The sequence below is a fragment of the Paramormyrops kingsleyae genome, chromosome 5 (assembly GCF_048594095.1).
Source record: "Paramormyrops kingsleyae isolate MSU_618 chromosome 5, PKINGS_0.4, whole genome shotgun sequence".
Classification (NCBI taxonomy): Eukaryota; Metazoa; Chordata; class Actinopteri; order Osteoglossiformes; family Mormyridae; genus Paramormyrops; species Paramormyrops kingsleyae.
Window position 1 is genome coordinate 16,100,662 of NC_132801.1, and position 21,497 is coordinate 16,122,158.

The 21,497-nt window shown below is 41.6% G+C and overlaps 2 long non-coding RNA genes across 2 annotated transcripts; both read left to right on the forward strand.

Annotated features, from left to right (window-relative positions):
- The first annotated feature begins 5,044 nt into the window (after positions 1-5,044).
- Positions 5,045-6,141, forward strand: LOC140590864 (uncharacterized). Its single transcript, XR_011991738.1, has 3 exons — positions 5,045-5,559; positions 5,689-5,804; positions 5,912-6,141. It is a non-coding gene; the product is annotated as an uncharacterized lncRNA (long non-coding RNA).
- Positions 6,142-16,627: 10,486 nt separating this feature from the next.
- On the forward strand, positions 16,628-17,348 carry LOC140590865 (uncharacterized). Its single transcript, XR_011991739.1, has 3 exons — positions 16,628-16,766; positions 16,896-17,011; positions 17,119-17,348. It is a non-coding gene; the product is annotated as an uncharacterized lncRNA (long non-coding RNA).
- The last annotated feature ends 4,149 nt before the right edge of the window (positions 17,349-21,497 follow it).

Genomic DNA, 21,497 nt, shown 5'->3' on the forward strand with positions numbered 1-21,497 from the left:
AATGAAGCAGATTTACTAATTGTAACAGGGTTAGCAGAAGATCGATCTAGCACAGGATCCAGCCAACAGTTAAAATCACTGCCAAGTATGAGAGAGTATGAGCTCAGATCCGGTAGTAGAGAGAAAACACGCTCAAAAAAATCTACATTATCAGCATTGGGGGCATATACATTGGCCAGTATTACTTTGGTGTTATATAGTTTTCCTGAAACAAAAACATACCGACCATTGTCATCCGAGATTACATTATGTTTCTCAAAGGGAATGTTTTGGCTGATAAGAATTGAGACACCTCTAGCCTTAGCCTGAAAAGTAGAATGAAAATGTTGACCCCACCACCGGGACATAAGACGAGAGTTATCAGATCCTCGAATGTGTGTTTCTTGTAAAAAAGCAACTGCTGCTTTATACTGTTTGAGGTGTGAGAACACCTTCCTTCTTTTAACGGGGTGGTTTAAACCCTTGACATTTCAACTCACCAAGTTTAAATGACTACCCATTCTCCATCTTAAAAAAGCAGGTTAACATGTACATTGAAAGACAAGGTTCCAGATATGGATAACAAAATAGTCCTGACATAACCAAAACGATCTCCTGAGATTTGACTGGCACTAGAGGATGTCTCCCCCCCCCCCCCCCCCCGCACCCACTACCCACCCCCCTACCCATCAACAGGAAAGCTGCCAAAAAAACTAGCAGCAAGCTCACCAAGACACCTATTGTGTACCCTCACAAAGAAACTCTTCCTGTCTCACTCAAAAAATCTCCAGCTCCCAAATAAATTTTGGGTACTCAAATACACTCCAAGGTTAACTATGAACTTCTTGAAAAAACATATCCATAACAAAACCAACGCAAAATATATTACCAAGTTTACATACTGCTGAAAATTGGCAAAGTATATTAACAATGTACCAAAATAACAGAAATACAAACCATTAGGTTCAAGACTGCCTATAAGCGTCCTTGCACAATCCGAAAACAACAGGGAGAAAGAAAGAAAAAAAAAGTAAATAAATTCAGGCAAAGTACTCACGTAACTACCATGCGGATAAACGTGGTAGCTACCACAGCAATCTGAGCGAGTCCGCCATAGACATCCAAATTCTGTACCATAAAGGCAAACACGAAGAAGGTAGTAATATTCAGTTTAATACGATCCAAGCAGACGTTCACGAAGATTCCAACGTAGTAGGTAGGCCATCCACAAATTTCCTCGCCTCGGCGACCGAGCGTAGCCACTTCCTGTCACCGTTGAGAAGGGTGATGCGGAGTCGTGCAGGGTACAACGAGGCAGGTTTGAGTCCGCGTTTATACAACTCGGCCATCACTTCTCTGTATTCTACGCGTTGACCCAAAACCTCCGGGCAATAGTCCTCCACGATGCGGATCTGCTGACCATGGTACTCGAGCTTCCCCCTCCGTCGGGCTTCTCGGATCAGAGTATCCTTTGTCTGATAGCGATGGAGGCGGATGATAACAGGCCGTGGTCTCCGTCCTGGATCCGGCTTTGCTACAGGTGACCGATGGGCTCTATCAATCTCCGGCGGGGTGGGTAGCGTACCATTTCCAAAAACGTCGCACAGTAGACCCGCAAAAAACTCTGTAGGACGCCCACCTTCGACAGACTCCGCCAGCCCCAAGATGCGCAGGTTTTGTCGTCTGCTTCGGCTCTCCAAATCGGTAACTTTGGCCAGTAGTTTAGTATTGCTGTCGCTGAGGCCGGAGCAAACATTCTCTAGTTCTTTAAAACGCTGGCTTAGATCCTCCGAGACAAGCTCCAGAGACCCGAGCCGTTGCCCATGGTCTTGCACTGCAGACCGAACTTCGTCGAGTTTAGTTTCCATTGAACTAAAAGACGTTCTGAACTCGGTCGCTAGCGTTTCTCTGTGCTGCTCTAAAAGCAAGGTGATGGCCGCCATATTTAAGCCAGGTGTCGCGTCCTCCTTTTCCCCCGCTTTGACGCGTTTTGAGGTCATTTAAGCGCAATTAAAAAACAAAAAACGAGAAAAAAAAAGAAGAAAAAAATGAAACCGAGCAAAATATAACACTTTAGTTATGGATTGAAAGATTGAGGAGTGGGGACTTTGAAAAAGTTAGCGGGAGCTCCTCTACCTTGTTCCTTTCACATCCCCCTATCGACCGAAAGTCCCCCCCTGTTTTAAATAAAGATCATCTTATACAAACCTTAAAAGGCACAAAAATAGTCATACCCACGTCCATGACATCACAAATGGTCAGATTAGTTCATGAAGGACATTTGGGTGTAGAAAAGTGCAAAAGACGTGCACGGGGTGTTATACTGGCCGGGCATGCACAAGGACATTGAAGCTTATGTACAACACTGTGAGACTTGCCAGCGCTACAGATATCGACGGCCAAAGGAGCCCATGAGGCCACAGGAAAAACCTCGAGATCCATGGAGAGAAGTAGGAATGGATCTTTTCCAATTGCCTGAATAAGGGCTACTGGTATATTCATTATAATTTTGTTATATAACTCCTTAGAACAAACAGTATCATATTTAGCATAAAAATCCTCCAGTCCAAGTATGTTACCATTTCGATCCATATGTACCACTGACTGAATACGTCTTGCCATCCAGTCATCAACACAGATCGAGCAGCGCCTCTCAGTCGGCTGCACAAACTGGAACCGCCTCCATGACGACAGAACTTTGCCCTTATTGGCTGAAGAGTTTAATTACACGAATGACGTTGGTATCCCAGGAAGTTCCGATGCTTTATCTGCTATTTCTCCCGAATATCACCTAAAGCAGTGAGAACTGGTTTTCAGTTAATTTACCTGGTAAAATAAAGTTTAAATAAATGACATAAATGCTCTAATAGTACACGTAAGTTACTGGTTTATTTATTGTTAGTTACTGCAGTGTTGCGCTGCTTTATTTGTTTCATCGTTATCTTCTGGCAGTGCTGCCATTGTAGTCAGCTCTCGCAGATTAGGAGTAGAAGTTGTCCGACTTGGCTGCAGTCAGTTTATACTCCACCCCTGCAGCCGCCGGCAGATCTCGCTCCACGTCACGTCAGCTGCAGACAGACCTAAGGCCAAGTCGAACGCACCCTTAGTTTCCACAGCCCGACTCCCAGCAAGGAGCTTCCCGCGTGGCTCGAGGGCTCCTTGCGGCAAACTGGTCACACAACACATTAACCAGAATATATTGAAGGCATGTTTACTTCGGAAGACAGAACAGAATAGGGCAGGATCGCACGTGTGCACACTGATTCAAGAAGACATTAGGACAAAACGCGCGTTTGTGCGAGAAGTGTATATAATCTGCGTTTGACTAAAATAAACTACTAATAAGCAAAGTGTGGCCCATCACTATTCTGTTCAGTTATTCATATAATTGGTCCAGCACTGTTAAAAGCTGACAGAGTACTAGAGTGAAGCCTACTCCAAATCTAGTACGTGTACTTCATTATACCAGCATAACAATTACAACACGTAGCCGAGATATATTGAAAGCAGGCATACCTGTTGGAGCCGTTCTATTACAAATTTCTTTATTTTTTCATAATCCTTCTCGAGATGGCGAGAAACACTCCGTGCTAAGACTCCTTCGATCTCAATGCAAGTCGCACCGATGAGAAGCAAGTCCTTCGCCACGTCGATGAATTCTTGTCCTTCTATAAAAACAAAAGGTCTCAAATCTTGCCTCCACATGCGAGCCATCGTGTTCCTGAGCCTGATCTTCACAATTTCTGGAACTTCTCGCTGCACTTCATTACCAAGCGATCTGCTGCTACAAGTGTGTCTCGACATGCTAATTGTCCCGGAGTCAGGTGCATATTTGACTATGACTTTGCACGTATTACAAGCAGCGTAGGGAGTTGGTACTCCATCGCACTCTACTCCATCTTACAAACGTCTTTAAAGTTGCGGACTTGCCCAACAGATCCTTAAAAGTCACGCAGGGATCATATATACTCCGACTTTACGTTGCAACGCCGTTTTCTCTGACTCCATGTCTTAAACTGACTGTCGCCGGCCGTTACCCACACGTCACGCGCTAATCAGGTGACCGCTTCCATTCGATCATCAATATTTATCATGATTTTTTTTTCTTCTTCTTTATGTCTCAGGCAGAGACCCATGTAATTGAGATTTGTATATTTATTTCATGGACATAAGGCAATAAAACGGACAGCTTCGCTATTTACTTAATTTTATGAATAATTTCAAAGTACAGTATAGGCTAGCTATTTCGAACAATTTTCAAATTACAGTGCTGTATAAATTAAATTACTGAACTGTGTATTATTCAAATAGGCTATATTAATACAATACAGTATCACTGTACATAAATATTCAATATTCAATTTTATTAACAGCGCATTTTCACGACGCTACGTTGCCTCAAAGGGCTTATTGTAGTTTCGCTGCTGCATCTCGGTGGCTTGTTTTTGGCAGCTTATCATAAGCTTTAATGAGCCTATATTTGTCACTGAGAGAAAATGACTGTCCTGTCATGTTTTCTGTGCACACCGCATTAGCTTCGGGTATCTATAGTCAGAAGCAGATGGGCTACCGCAAGGTAAAGTACTAGTAGGGCGATCAAAGTAAAGTAAAAAATAAAATAAAATACCACTGTTTTAATTTGTTATCACGCTTAAAACAAACACTGTAAGCGGACTACTTGATTATTATACGCGAATTATTTAAACAGAATTTGTACAGTAATGATTTTGTCCCAATTGCTTTTTGAGCTATATATGCGACTGATCACTATATGCAGTTTCCACCGTATTTATAAATATATTATGATTCCCGGTTCCGCTGCTCCCCTTTGGATATTATTTGCTTCCCATCCCCAGTCTAGGGGAAGTAATGATTAATCTGCCGGCAACCCCCCTCACCCAAATCGTCAAATTTCACCTCATCGTCAGTCCGTGGCCGATTTTTGTCGCAGGGTTGTCTGGCCGGCACAGATTATCAGCATCGGTACAGGAAACCTTGTTATTGGATCGATTCGGACCGCAAAGAAAGTCATTGTGAGGATGGAAATGTTATTATGTTAAACTTCCCCTAGGCAAGCCATCGCTGTCACAACTAGGTATGTCATTGGCTGCATTTGCCACACGTGACGCTGTCCCGCTGAATTCCATTTCCATGGAGACGATTGTGACGAAGGCGTTCTAAGACTACGTAGGCAATAGCCACGTATAAATTCTGAGGCGCAGTTCCCGAGTCTCAGAACGACCTTTTGCAGCACCATAGCAAGACCCATTCAGTTCTCTCTCTTTAACAATCAATTAAGCATTAAAATGTGCAACCAAATGAAGGCAGTCTGGCGCGTGGAGGTATTTTTTAAAACTACTAATTTCAGCTTCACCGTACACAGAAGCAAATCAAGGTGCTTCATTGTTGAACCGGCGGCTGACATTGCCGACAAGAAGCTCAAGGAGTCTGTGGAGTCTTTGCGGAGAAACATCATTTTGTATTTTCTCCACCTGGACCGCAACCCACCTCATGGTCAGGAAATATGCACCCCTGCTGTCCCTGACGATTTCTGCAGTCCAGCTACAGCAGCCGAGACAGGTACTGTATCACCTGCGGATCGCACACCTTTCAACAGAGTGATTAGCATATGCCCATGGCCAAAGCTCAAGAAGAAGTTAAAGGAAGGTGGTACAAAGGCCTGTACTCATCCTGCATTATTGTTTTCAGGTGATGCAGACTGTGAGGGAGACACCCAGGCCCCAAAAATTAGATTGGGCAGCAGACATAGGAGGGTCAGCACTTTTATCAAATCCCTCCTCAGGATACCCAAGATGCTCATCAAGGTACTGGGCTTAGTTTTAAGGAGTTAAAATGGTGCTGGATGCATTAGGAGTTATTATGCTTCAGGTAACACTAGTCTGATGGTTGGTGCTGGCTCTGTTCACCACAGAATTTCAAGAAATGGGTTCCATGTTCAACCTAAGAGTCTCCTACCACCAGACCAAGGGCAGCCCCAAATGAAGTCCTCCTGTCGCAGCCTTTTTGCAGCCTATGTTGTGCTGCTCTTCTGGGATATTAATATCCCCGTAACCCTGCGCAGGAAGAGGAACTGTGGCTGCCATGTGCTCAAATAAAATGCACTCTACTTAAAATGTGCATTCAATAAAATCTTGCACCCTACTGTATTGTTGTCTGGTTATATTTCTATACATCACGTAACTATAACTTTTGTCGCTGTTCTGTTAGCATCAGGACAGGTAAAATGTTGATCCCAAGCAGGATTTATCCTTTGCTTGTATTAATGGTTTTATCCATGGCCGCTTCATTTATTCCCAATGAATGCACTTCAAAGATCTGTGTTTTTTAAGGGTATCGCAGCAATTTCTTAAACTTTATCCAGTTCACACTCTTCTTTTCTCTCAAGTGCATGTGGAGAGTCTTCCCTAGCTAACTGCAATTAAAACGCTTCATACCAGAGTGAGTTGGTAGATAGGTTTGAAGTTATACACATTTGTATAATTCGTCGCACAGTGCTGTGCTTGCCACTGTTTCAGACTTTACACCCGAATCTCTATATCTGAAATATAAACATTAAATACACGCAAGATATGACAAAGGACATTTGACTGCTTGTTGTTTGATTGCTTCTCAGTGCATATTAAATATACAGGGAAGCCAACTGTAGAGGCTATGAAAGCAAACATACATCCATTCATCTTTAAATTCATGATTTTCCTCATGTATTTTTAATTCTTCTTGGTAGCCAGTGATAAATAATGTGTGTTGATCCACAGTATTAATGTGTTACATCACACTTTAAACTACTGGTGGTTTTTTAATAGACAGTTAAGTCCACGTAAACTAAACCAGATATGACTGCTTTAACAGTTACGTTTTACTTTCCTCTAATAAAAATGATTAAAATTACTTTGAGTTACGCCTATTTCTTCATTCTTTTTCAAAGCAACAAGGGGGCACTCAAAGAGCCGAATACTGCTCAGGAGCCTCGGGTTGGTCTAGGCCAGAGGGTGACTCGGGAGTGGATTTTCACTCTGGTACCATTCCCCTGCCACGAAAAATTCCTGTACCGTCCCGATCCCATGCAAAATAACGTTTAAAATCCTGTACCGCGCAATCCCAAAACGAATGATTCCTGTCCCATCTTGGTCCGATTTTTTTTTTGCCTGCTAAAAAAAATACTGTCCATGGATTCCTATGCTATTTCTAGTAATGGTCAACTACTAGGCTATATAGTTGGATGATCAGATGTATTGACGAGACACATACACCAGTGCTGCATAGTTGGAACCTTTACTTGAAGAAACTGCCATTACACACGTTACTATTAGCAGGCTTATAACCAAATGTCACACTGCCCACTAGTGGTGGAACTACACATAGCACATTACATATCAATACATCTCCCCTTTTGTTGTTTTAAATCAGGGGTGGCCAATCTTATCTGCAAAGGGCCGGTGTGTATGCAGGTTTTTTGTGATAACCTGTAGGTCTGCTGTTCAAACCCAGGTGTGAGGACTCTTCAGCCAATCAGTCCTCTAATTAGTAATCTAATTAGGGAGTTTCAGCGAAAACCCGCATACACATTGGCCCTTTGCGGATAACATTGGCCACCCCTGTTTTCTCAAAGATATTTTTATTGATTTTAAAACATGAAAAAGACACCAGCAACAAAACAAAAAGCACACACGTTATTTCAAAAGACCTCACTAAATATGACCTCACTAAATACGTCAATTCTGAAAGGGTTGCATGAAGAAATCAGATAACATTGCAGTAGAGTATTATAGGAAAAAATGATAATTTAGACATATTCAAAAAACAGTAATGATAACAAGGTCTGCAACTCTAAACCCAAAAACCTTACCACATAATAACCCCATCCTCTTGCCAGATTGATTAATTAAAAAGAACACGACGACAATATTGTTTCTGGAACCTTACTGGGTATTACTAATAGACGGAGTCTGAGACCGAAGACTTGAAAAATACTCCAGGAAGGGCCCCCATAACTTCTGAAATTCTTTGCTGGTATCACTAATCGAGTAGCGTATCTTTTCGAGGCTTAAACAGGACATAAGGTCCATCATCCATTGAGCATGGGTGGGTGGAGCAGCACCTTTCCATCTGAGTAAGACTGCACGTCTGGCTAGAAGGGAAGCAAAGGATAGTGTCCGGCGTTTCACCGGGGTCAGACATGTATCAGCATCACTGAGGCCAAAGAGCGCGATCAAAGGGTCGGGGTGTATAGGCTGTTTGAGGACTAAGGACAGGGTTTGAAATATCCCCCTCCAGTATTCTTCAAGACTAGGACACGACCAGTACATGTGAATAAGCGAAGCATCCTCATTTCCACATTTGTCACAGCGGGGATCCACATTCGGGTAAATACGCGATAGTTTGACTTTGGACATATGAACTCTGTGCACAATTTTAAACTGTAAAAGACAATGGCGGGCACATAAAGATGTTGAATTAACCAACTTAAATATTGAGTCCCAAGTGTCCTCACTCAATGACACGTTAAAATCCTGTTCCCAAGCAGTTTTGATTCTATTAATAGAAGGACATTTCATACCAGCCAGTTTGTCATAAATAACGGATATTAACCCTTTGCGCGTTGGTTGCAAAGTAAGAAACATATCAGCTGCATTCATAACTGGTGACTCAGGGAAAGTCCGAATTAGAGATTTGAGAAAGTGTCTAATCTGCAGATATCTAAAAAAATGAGTATTTGGGAGATCAAATTTATCAGAAAGTTGAGTAAAAGATGCGAAGCTATTGTTGAAAAACAAATCATTAAAACACACAATTCCCTTTCTATGCCAATCATAAAATACAGGGTCGGATAAAGAGGGCTGAAAAAGATGATTTGATAAAATTGGACTCAAAAGAGAAAAACCAGTTAAATTGAAGTGTTTTCTCATCTGAGCCCATACTCTCACAGTACGCCAGACAACCGGATTATCAATTGACTTGTTTCGGGCTAAAGGAAGTGAGGATCCAAGAAGTGCCAAAACAGAAGATTCTTTAGCTGAATTCAATTCCAATGACACCCAGGATGGACAATTATCTTTGTTTTGGGAATAGAACCAAAACACAATACAGCGTATATTAGCTGCCCAATAGTAATAACGGAAATTAGGCAAAGCCAGGCCCCCATAACGCCTAGATTTCTGGAGATGAGCTTTATTCAAACGGGGATGCCTTCCTCTCCATATATAAGAGGATATATCTGAATCTAAAGAAACAAAAAAAGATTTAGGAATAAAGGTAGGTATTGACTGGAACAGATACAAAAATTTAGGTAGTACGTTCATTTTAACGGAATTAATTCTCCCCACTAAAGATACAGAAAGAGGGGACCATTGTGTCAAGGACTGTTTTGTATGATTCAATAGCGTAAGAAAATTTTCTTTAAAAGAGCCATTTGTGCTTCCTTGTAACTGTTATACCCAGGTAAGTACATTGGTCCTGTGCCAATTTAAATGGGAAATTAGAATATTCAGAAATTGGTGCTCCATCCACAGGGAACAACTGACTTTTGTGCAAGTTCAATTTATATCCTGAAAAACTACCAAATTGAGTAAATATTGAAATCATGGAAGGCAGAGATATTCTCGGGTTTGACACATAAATCAACAAGTCGTCTGCGTACAGGGATACTTTATGCTCAACTCCTCTCCTCCAGATACCTGAAACATCCCCACAGCTTCGAAGTGCAATAGCAAGTGGCTCTATAGCCAGATCAAAAAGCAATGGACTTAAGGGGCACCCTTGACGTGTTCCCCGTTGAAGATTAAAGGGTTGTGACTGTTGTGAATTAGTAAGAACAGAAGCGTACGGGCACAGATATAATAGCTTTATCCAAGAGATAAATTTAGATCCAAAATTGAATTTTTCTAAAGTTGCAAATAAATATTCAAATGCCTTTTCTGCATCTAGACAGAGGATACATTCAGGAATCTGACCGGAAGGGGAATATAATATATCAAATAAACGACGGATATTAAAATAGGAATAATGATTTTTTATAAAGCCGGTTTGATCCTCAGATATAGAGGGTATAATATTTTCCAGCCTGCGGGCTAAAACTTTGGCTAAAATTTTAACGTCAACATTTAACAAGGAAATTGGCCTATATGACGAACATTCAACAGGATCTTTACCTTTTTTTGGGACAAGGGTGATGCATGCCTCATTAAAAGATGAAGGCAGTTTACCACACATAAGGGAATCAGTCAAAACTAAACATAATTGAGGTGATAGCAGCGATGAAAATGCTTTAAAAAATTCAACAGGAAAACCGTCAGATCCTGGGGATTTACCAGACTGCAGAGAAGAAATGGCTGCCTCTATTTCCTCCTGTGAAATAGGTTCATCTAATCTCATCCTATTGTCAGAGGAAAGCATAGGAATATTCAAAGAGTTTAAAAAATTCTCCATCAGAGTACCATCTTGTGGAGCTTCAGAAGTATAGAGTTGAGAGTAGAAAGTCCGGAAAGTATCATTAATTTTAGAATAGTCAGAAGTGATGTTACCATTATCCAATCGAATTTTTGTGATATGCCGTTTTGCCTGGACACCTTTCAGCTGGTTGGCTAGCATCTTGCCCGATTTATCACTATGAATATAAAACGAACTCTTACTCCTCAAAAGCTGGCGTTCAATTGAATATGTCGAGAGGAGGCCAAATTTAGCCTGGAGCTCCACTCGTTTATCATACAGCTGAGGATTTTTGAACTTAGCATAAAGCTGATCTATTTCTTTAATTTGACTGGCCAACTCAAGCCGCTCTGCATGTGCCTTTTTCTTCAGGTTAACGGTATAAGAAATAATTTGTCCCATAAGGTAGGCTTTTAACGTATCCCATATTACCAGGGTGGAGATCCCAGGTGTAGAATTTGTTTGGTAAAAGAATATTATTTGCTCTGCCATGAATTTCAAAAAGTTCTTATCTGTCAGGAGAGTTGAGTTAAAACGCCAATGTCTCTTGTATTGGGAGACATCGGGAAAGGTCATGGATAACACAACAGGGGCATGATCAGATATTACTATGCCCCGGTAATCACAAGAGAGAACTAGTGAGATCAACTGACTATCAATTAGGAAATAATCAATCCTAGAATAAGTACGGTGGACCTGTGAGAAGAACGAGTACCCTCTATCATTAGGATGGAGAAAACGCCATACATCAGAGACACCATAATTAGATAAAAAGGACTGAATAAATGAAGCAGATTTACTAATTGTAACAGGGTTAGCAGAAGATCGATCTAGCACAGGATCCAGCCAACAGTTAAAATCACTGCCAAGTATGAGAGAGTATGAGCTCAGATCCGGTAGTAGAGAGAAAACACGCTCAAAAAAATCTACATTATCAGCATTGGGGGCATATACATTGGCCAGTATTACTTTGGTGTTATATAGTTTTCCTGAAACAAAAACATACCGACCATTGTCATCCGAGATTACATTATGTTTCTCAAAGGGAATGTTTTGGCTGATAAGAATTGAGACACCTCTAGCCTTAGCCTGAAAAGTAGAATGAAAATGTTGACCCCACCACCGGGACATAAGACGAGAGTTATCAGATCCTCGAATGTGTGTTTCTTGTAAAAAAGCAACTGCTGCTTTATACTGTTTGAGGTGTGAGAACACCTTCCTTCTTTTAACGGGGTGGTTTAAACCCTTGACATTTCAACTCACCAAGTTTAAATGACTACCCATTCTCCATCTTAAAAAAGCAGGTTAACATGTACATTGAAAGACAAGGTTCCAGATATGGATAACAAAATAGTCCTGACATAACCAAAACGATCTCCTGAGATTTGACTGGCACTAGAGGATGTCTCCCCCCCCCCCCCCCCCCGCACCCACTACCCACCCCCCTACCCATCAACAGGAAAGCTGCCAAAAAAACTAGCAGCAAGCTCACCAAGACACCTATTGTGTACCCTCACAAAGAAACTCTTCCTGTCTCACTCAAAAAATCTCCAGCTCCCAAATAAATTTTGGGTACTCAAATACACTCCAAGGTTAACTATGAACTTCTTGAAAAAACATATCCATAACAAAACCAACGCAAAATATATTACCAAGTTTACATACTGCTGAAAATTGGCAAAGTATATTAACAATGTACCAAAATAACAGAAATACAAACCATTAGGTTCAAGACTGCCTATAAGCGTCCTTGCACAATCCGAAAACAACAGGGAGAAAGAAAGAAAAAAAAAGTAAATAAATTCAGGCAAAGTACTCACGTAACTACCATGCGGATAAACGTGGTAGCTACCACAGCAATCTGAGCGAGTCCGCCATAGACATCCAAATTCTGTACCATAAAGGCAAACACGAAGAAGGTAGTAATATTCAGTTTAATACGATCCAAGCAGACGTTCACGAAGATTCCAACGTAGTAGGTAGGCCATCCACAAATTTCCTCGCCTCGGCGACCGAGCGTAGCCACTTCCTGTCACCGTTGAGAAGGGTGATGCGGAGTCGTGCAGGGTACAACGAGGCAGGTTTGAGTCCGCGTTTATACAACTCGGCCATCACTTCTCTGTATTCTACGCGTTGACCCAAAACCTCCGGGCAATAGTCCTCCACGATGCGGATCTGCTGACCATGGTACTCGAGCTTCCCCCTCCGTCGGGCTTCTCGGATCAGAGTATCCTTTGTCTGATAGCGATGGAGGCGGATGATAACAGGCCGTGGTCTCCGTCCTGGATCCGGCTTTGCTACAGGTGACCGATGGGCTCTATCAATCTCCGGCGGGGTGGGTAGCGTACCATTTCCAAAAACGTCGCACAGTAGACCCGCAAAAAACTCTGTAGGACGCCCACCTTCGACAGACTCCGCCAGCCCCAAGATGCGCAGGTTTTGTCGTCTGCTTCGGCTCTCCAAATCGGTAACTTTGGCCAGTAGTTTAGTATTGCTGTCGCTGAGGCCGGAGCAAACATTCTCTAGTTCTTTAAAACGCTGGCTTAGATCCTCCGAGACAAGCTCCAGAGACCCGAGCCGTTGCCCATGGTCTTGCACTGCAGACCGAACTTCGTCGAGTTTAGTTTCCATTGAACTAAAAGACGTTCTGAACTCGGTCGCTAGCGTTTCTCTGTGCTGCTCTAAAAGCAAGGTGATGGCCGCCATATTTAAGCCAGGTGTCGCGTCCTCCTTTTCCCCCGCTTTGACGCGTTTTGAGGTCATTTAAGCGCAATTAAAAAACAAAAAACGAGAAAAAAAAAGAAGAAAAAAATGAAACCGAGCAAAATATAACACTTTAGTTATGGATTGAAAGATTGAGGAGTGGGGACTTTGAAAAAGTTAGCGGGAGCTCCTCTACCTTGTTCCTTTCACATCCCCCTATCGACCGAAAGTCCCCCCCTGTTTTAAATAAAGATCATCTTATACAAACCTTAAAAGGCACAAAAATAGTCATACCCACGTCCATGACATCACAAATGGTCAGATTAGTTCATGAAGGACATTTGGGTGTAGAAAAGTGCAAAAGACGTGCACGGGGTGTTATACTGGCCGGGCATGCACAAGGACATTGAAGCTTATGTACAACACTGTGAGACTTGCCAGCGCTACAGATATCGACGGCCAAAGGAGCCCATGAGGCCACAGGAAAAACCTCGAGATCCATGGAGAGAAGTAGGAATGGATCTTTTCCAATTGCCTGAATAAGGGCTACTGGTATATTCATTATAATTTTGTTATATAACTCCTTAGAACAAACAGTATCATATTTAGCATAAAAATCCTCCAGTCCAAGTATGTTACCATTTCGATCCATATGTACCACTGACTGAATACGTCTTGCCATCCAGTCATCAACACAGATCGAGCAGCGCCTCTCAGTCGGCTGCACAAACTGGAACCGCCTCCATGACGACAGAACTTTGCCCTTATTGGCTGAAGAGTTTAATTACACGAATGACGTTGGTATCCCAGGAAGTTCCGATGCTTTATCTGCTATTTCTCCCGAATATCACCTAAAGCAGTGAGAACTGGTTTTCAGTTAATTTACCTGGTAAAATAAAGTTTAAATAAATGACATAAATGCTCTAATAGTACACGTAAGTTACTGGTTTATTTATTGTTAGTTACTGCAGTGTTGCGCTGCTTTATTTGTTTCATCGTTATCTTCTGGCAGTGCTGCCATTGTAGTCAGCTCTCGCAGATTAGGAGTAGAAGTTGTCCGACTTGGCTGCAGTCAGTTTATACTCCACCCCTGCAGCCGCCGGCAGATCTCGCTCCACGTCACGTCAGCTGCAGACAGACCTAAGGCCAAGTCGAACGCACCCTTAGTTTCCACAGCCCGACTCCCAGCAAGGAGCTTCCCGCGTGGCTCGAGGGCTCCTTGCGGCAAACTGGTCACACAACACATTAACCAGAATATATTGAAGGCATGTTTACTTCGGAAGACAGAACAGAATAGGGCAGGATCGCACGTGTGCACACTGATTCAAGAAGACATTAGGACAAAACGCGCGTTTGTGCGAGAAGTGTATATAATCTGCGTTTGACTAAAATAAACTACTAATAAGCAAAGTGTGGCCCATCACTATTCTGTTCAGTTATTCATATAATTGGTCCAGCACTGTTAAAAGCTGACAGAGTACTAGAGTGAAGCCTACTCCAAATCTAGTACGTGTACTTCATTATACCAGCATAACAATTACAACACGTAGCCGAGATATATTGAAAGCAGGCATACCTGTTGGAGCCGTTCTATTACAAATTTCTTTATTTTTTCATAATCCTTCTCGAGATGGCGAGAAACACTCCGTGCTAAGACTCCTTCGATCTCAATGCAAGTCGCACCGATGAGAAGCAAGTCCTTCGCCACGTCGATGAATTCTTGTCCTTCTATAAAAACAAAAGGTCTCAAATCTTGCCTCCACATGCGAGCCATCGTGTTCCTGAGCCTGATCTTCACAATTTCTGGAACTTCTCGCTGCACTTCATTACCAAGCGATCTGCTGCTACAAGTGTGTCTCGACATGCTAATTGTCCCGGAGTCAGGTGCATATTTGACTATGACTTTGCACGTATTACAAGCAGCGTAGGGAGTTGGTACTCCATCGCACTCTACTCCATCTTACAAACGTCTTTAAAGTTGCGGACTTGCCCAACAGATCCTTAAAAGTCACGCAGGGATCATATATACTCCGACTTTACGTTGCAACGCCGTTTTCTCTGACTCCATGTTTTAAACTGACTGTCGCCGGCCGTTACCCACACGTCACGCGCTAATCAGGTGACCGCTTCCATTCGATCACCAATATTTATCATGATTTTTTTTTCTTCTCCTTTATGTCTCAGGCAGAGACCCATGTAATTGAGATTTGTATATTTATTTCATGGACATAAGGCAATAAAACGGACAGCTTCGCTATTTACTTAATTTTATGAATAATTTCAAAGTACAGTATAGGCTAGCTATTTCGAACAATTTTCAAATTACAGTGCTGTATAAATTAAATTACTGAACTGTGTATTATTCAAATAGGCTATATTAATACAATACAGTATCACTGTACATAAATATTCAATATTCAATTTTATTAACAGCGCATTTTCACGACGCTACGTTGCCTCAAAGGGCTTATTGTAGTTTCGCTGCTGCATCTCGGTGGCTTGTTTTTGGCAGCTTATCATAAGCTTTAATGAGCCTATATTTGTCACTGAGAGAAAATGACTGTCCTGTCATGTTTTCTGTGCACACCGCATTAGCTTCGGGTATCTATAGTCAGAAGCAGATGGGCTACCGCAAGGTAAAGTACTAGTAGGGCGATCAAAGTAAAGTAAAAAATAAAATAAAATACCAGTTTTAATTTGTTATCACGCTTAAAACAAACACTGTAAGCGGACTACTTGATTATTATACGCGAATTATTTAAACAGAATTTGTACAGTAATGATTTTGTCCCAATTGCTTTTTGAGCTATATATGCGACTGATCACTATATGCAGTTTCCACCGTATTTATAAATATATTATGATTCCCGGTTCCGCTGCTCCCCTTTGGATATTATTTGCTTCCCATCCCCAGTCTAGGGGAAGTAATGATTAATCTGCCGGCAACCCCCCTCACCCAAATCGTCAAATTTCACCTCATCGTCAGTCCGTGGCCGATTTTTGTCGCAGGGTTGTCTGGCCGGCACAGATTATCAGCATCGGTACAGGAAACCTTGTTATTGGATCGATTCGGACCGCAAAGAAAGTCATTGTGAGGATGGAAATGTTATTATGTTAAACTTCCCCTAGGCAAGCCATCGCTGTCACAACTAGGTATGTCATTGGCTGCATTTGCCACACGTGACGCTGTCCCGCTGAATTCCATTTCCATGGAGACGATTGTGACGAAGGCGTTCTAAGACTACGTAGGCAATAGCCACGTATAAATTCTGAGGCGCAGTTCCCGAGTCTCAGAACGACCTTTTGCAGCACCATAGCAAGACCCATTCAGTTCTCTCTCTTTAACAATCAATTAAGCATTAAAATGTGCAACCAAATGAAGGCAGTCTGGCGCGTGGAGGTATTTTTTAAAACTACTAATTTCAGCTTCACCGTACACAGAAGCAAATCAAGGTGCTTCATTGTTGAACCGGCGGCTGACATTGCCGACAAGAAGCTCAAGGAGTCTGTGGAGTCTTTGCGGAGAAACATCATTTTGTATTTTCTCCACCTGGACCGCAACCCACCTCATGGTCAGGAAATATGCACCCCTGCTGTCCCTGACGATTTCTGCAGTCCAGCTACAGCAGCCGAGACAGGTACTGTATCACCTGCGGATCGCACACCTTTCAACAGAGTGATTAGCATATGCCCATGGCCAAAGCTCAAGAAGAAGTTAAAGGAAGGTGGTACAAAGGCCTGTACTCATCCTGCATTATTGTTTTCAGGTGATGCAGACTGTGAGGGAGACGCCCAGGCCCCAAAAATTAGATTGGGCAGCAGACATAGGAGGGTCAGCACTTTTATCAAATCCCTCCTCAGGATACCCAAGATGCTCATCAAGGTACTGGGCTTAGTTTTAAGGAGTTAAAATGGTGCTGGATGCATTAGGAGTTATTATGCTTCAGGTAACACTAGTCTGATGGTTGGTGCTGGCTCTGTTCACCACAGAATTTCAAGAAATGGGTTCCATGTTCAACCTAAGAGTCTCCTACCACCAGACCAAGGGCAGCCCCAAATGAAGTCCTCCTGTCGCAGCCTTTTTGCAGCCTATGTTGTGCTGCTCTTCTGGGATATTAATATCCCCGTAACCCTGCGCAGGAAGAGGAACTGTGGCTGCCATGTGCTCAAATAAAATGCACTCTACTTAAAATGTGCATTCAATAAAATCTTGCACCCTACTGTATTGTTGTCTGGTTATATTTCTATACATCACGTAACTATAACTTTTGTCGCTGTTCTGTTAGCATCAGGACAGGTAAAATGTTGATCCCAAGCAGGATTTATCCTTTGCTTGTATTAATGGTTTTATCCATGGCCGCTTCATTTATTCCCAATGAATGCACTTCAAAGATCTGTGTTTTTTAAGGGTATCGCAGCAATTTCTTAAACTTTATCCAGTTCACACTCTTCTTTTCTCTCAAGTGCATGTGGAGAGTCTTCCCTAGCTAACTGCAATTAAAACGCTTCATACCAGAGTGAGTTGGTAGATAGGTTTGAAGTTATACACATTTGTATAATTCGTCGCACAGTGCTGTGCTTGCCACTGTTTCAGACTTTACACCCGAATCTCTATATCTGAAATATAAACATTAAATACACGCAAGATATGACAAAGGACATTTGACTGCTTGTTGTTTGATTGCTTCTCAGTGCATATTAAATATACAGGGAAGCCAACTGTAGAGGCTATGAAAGCAAACATACATCCATTCATCTTTAAATTCATGATTTTCCTCATGTATTTTTAATTCTTCTTGGTAGCCAGTGATAAATAATGTGTGTTGATCCACAGTATTAATGTGTTACATCACACTTTAAACTACTGGTGGTTTTTTAATAGACAGTTAAGTCCACGTAAACTAAACCAGATATGACTGCTTTAACAGTTACGTTTTACTTTCCTCTAATAAAAATGATTAAAATTACTTTGAGTTACGCCTATTTCTTCATTCTTTTTCAAAGCAACAAGGGGGCACTCAAAGAGCCGAATACTGCTCAGGAGCCTCGGGTTGGTCTAGGCCAGAGGGTGACTCGGGAGTGGATTTTCACTCTGGTACCATTCCCCTGCCACGAAAAATTCCTGTACCGTCCCGATCCCATGCAAAATAACGTTTAAAATCCTGTACCGCGCAATCCCAAAACGAATGATTCCTGTCCCATCTTGGTCCGATTTTTTTTTTGCCTGCTAAAAAAAATACTGTCCATGGATTCCTATGCTATTTCTAGTAATGGCCAACTACTAGGCTATATAGTTGGATGATCAGATGTATTGACGAGACACATACACCAGTGCTGCATAGTTGGAACCTTTACTTGAAGAAACTGCCATTACACACGTTACTATTAGCAGGCTTATAACCAAATGTCACACTGCCCACTAGTGGTGGAACTACACATAGCACATTACATATCAATACATCTCCCCTTTTGTTGTTTTAAATCAGGGGTGGCCAATCTTATCTGCAAAGGGCCGGTGTGTATGCAGGTTTTTTGTGATAACCTGTAGGTCTGCTGTTCAAACCCAGGTGTGAGGACTCTTCAGCCAATCAGTCCTCTAATTAGTAATCTAATTAGGGAGTTTCAGCGAAAACCCGCATACACATTGGCCCTTTGCGGATAACATTGGCCACCCCTGTTTTCTCAAAGATATTTTTATTGATTTTAAAACATGAAAAAGACACCAGCAACAAAACAAAAAGCACACACGTTATTTCAAAAGACCTCACTAAATATGACCTCACTAAATACGTCAATTCTGAAAGGGTTGCATGAAGAAATCAGATAACATTGCAGTAGAGTATTATAGGAAAAAATGATAATTTAGACATATTCAAAAAACAGTAATGATAACAAGGTCTGCAACTCTAAACCCAAAAACCTTACCACATAATAACCCCATCCTCTTGCCAGATTGATTAATTAAAAAGAACACGACGACAATATTGTTTCTGGAACCTTACTGGGTATTACTAATAGACGGAGTCTGAGACCGAAGACTTGAAAAATACTCCAGGAAGGGCCCCCATAACTTCTGAAATTCTTTGCTGGTATCACTAATCGAGTAGCGTATCTTTTCGAGGCTTAAACAGGACATAAGGTCCATCATCCATTGAGCATGGGTGGGTGGAGCAGCACCTTTCCATCTGAGTAAGACTGCACGTCTGGCTAGAAGGGAAGCAAAGGATAGTGTCCGGCGTTTCACCGGGGTCAGACATGTATCAGCATCACTGAGGCCAAAGAGCGCGATCAAAGGGTCGGGGTGTATAGGCTGTTTGAGGACTAAGGACAGGGTTTGAAATATCCCCCTCCAGTATTCTTCAAGACTAGGACACGACCAGTACATGTGAATAAGCGAAGCATCCTCATTTCCACATTTGTCACAGCGGGGATCCACATTCGGGTAAATACGCGATAGTTTGACTTTGGACATATGAACTCTGTGCACAATTTTAAACTGTAAAAGACAATGGCGGGCACATAAAGATGTTGAATTAACCAACTTAAATATTGAGTCCCAAGTGTCCTCACTCAATGACACGTTAAAATCCTGTTCCCAAGCAGTTTTGATTCTATTAATAGAAGGACATTTCATACCAGCCAGTTTGTCATAAATAACGGATATTAACCCTTTGCGCGTTGGTTGCAAAGTAAGAAACATATCAGCTGCATTCATAACTGGTGACTCAGGGAAAGTCCGAATTAGAGATTTGAGAAAGTGTCTAATCTGCAGATATCTAAAAAAATGAGTATTTGGGAGATCAAATTTATCAGAAAGTTGAGTAAAAGATGCGAAGCTATTGTTGAAAAACAAATCATTAAAACACACAATTCCCTTTCTATGCCAATCATAAAATACAGGGTCGGATAAAGAGGGCTGAAAAAGATGATTTGATAAAATTGGACTCAAAAGAGAAAAACCAGTTAAATTGAAGTGTTTTCTCATCTGAGCCCATACTCTCACAGTACGCCAGACAACCGGATTATCAATTGACTTGTTTCGGGCTAAAGGAAGTGAGGATCCAAGAAGTGCCAAAACAGAAGATTCTTTAGCTGAATTCAATTCCAATGACACCCAGGATGGACAATTATCTTTGTTTTGGGAATAGAACCAAAACACAATACAGCGTATATTAGCTGCCCAATAGTAATAACGGAAATTAGGCAAAGCCAGGCCCCCATAACGCCTAGATTTCTGGAGATGAGCTTTATTCAAACGGGGATGCCTTCCTCTCCATATATAAGAGGATATATCTGAATCTAAAGAAACAAAAAAAGATTTAGGAATAAAGGTAGGTATTGACTGGAACAGATACAAAAATTTAGGTAGTACGTTCATTTTAACGGAATTAATTCTCCCCACTAAAGATACAGAAAGAGGGGACCATTGTGTCAAGGACTGTTTTGTATGATTCAATAGCGTAAGAAAATTTTCTTTAAAAGAGCCATTTGTGCTTCCTTGTAACTGTTATACCCAGGTAAGTACATTGGTCCTGTGCCAATTTAAATGGGAAATTAGAATATTCAGAAATTGGTGCTCCATCCACAGGGAACAACTGACTTTTGTGCAAGTTCAATTTATATCCTGAAAAACTACCAAATTGAGTAAATATTGAAATCATGGAAGGCAGAGATATTCTCGGGTTTGACACATAAATCAACAAGTCGTCTGCGTACAGGGATACTTTATGCTCAACTCCTCTCCTCCAGATACCTGAAACATCCCCACAGCTTCGAAGTGCAATAGCAAGTGGCTCTATAGCCAGATCAAAAAGCAATGGACTTAAGGGGCACCCTTGACGTGTTCCCCGTTGAAGATTAAAGGGTTGTGACTGTTGTGAATTAGTAAGAACAGAAGCGTACGGGCACAGATATAATAGCTTTATCCAAGAGATAAATTTAGATCCAAAATTGAATTTTTCTAAAGTTGCAAATAAATATTCAAATGCCTTTTCTGCATCTAGACAGAGGATACATTCAGGAGTCTGACCGGAAGGGGAATATAATATATCAAATAAACGACGGATATTAAAATAGGAATAATGATTTTTTATAAAGCCGGTTTGATCCTCAGATATAGAGGGTATAATATTTTCCAGCCTGCGGGCTAAAACTTTGGCTAAAATTTTAACGTCAACATTTAACAAGGAAATTGGCCTATATGACGAACATTCAACAGGATCTTTACCTTTTTTTGGGACAAGGGTGATGCATGCCTCATTAAAAGATGAAGGCAGTTTACCACACATAAGGGAATCAGTCAAAACTAAACATAATTGAGGTGATAGCAGCGATGAAAATGCTTTAAAAAATTCAACAGGAAAACCGTC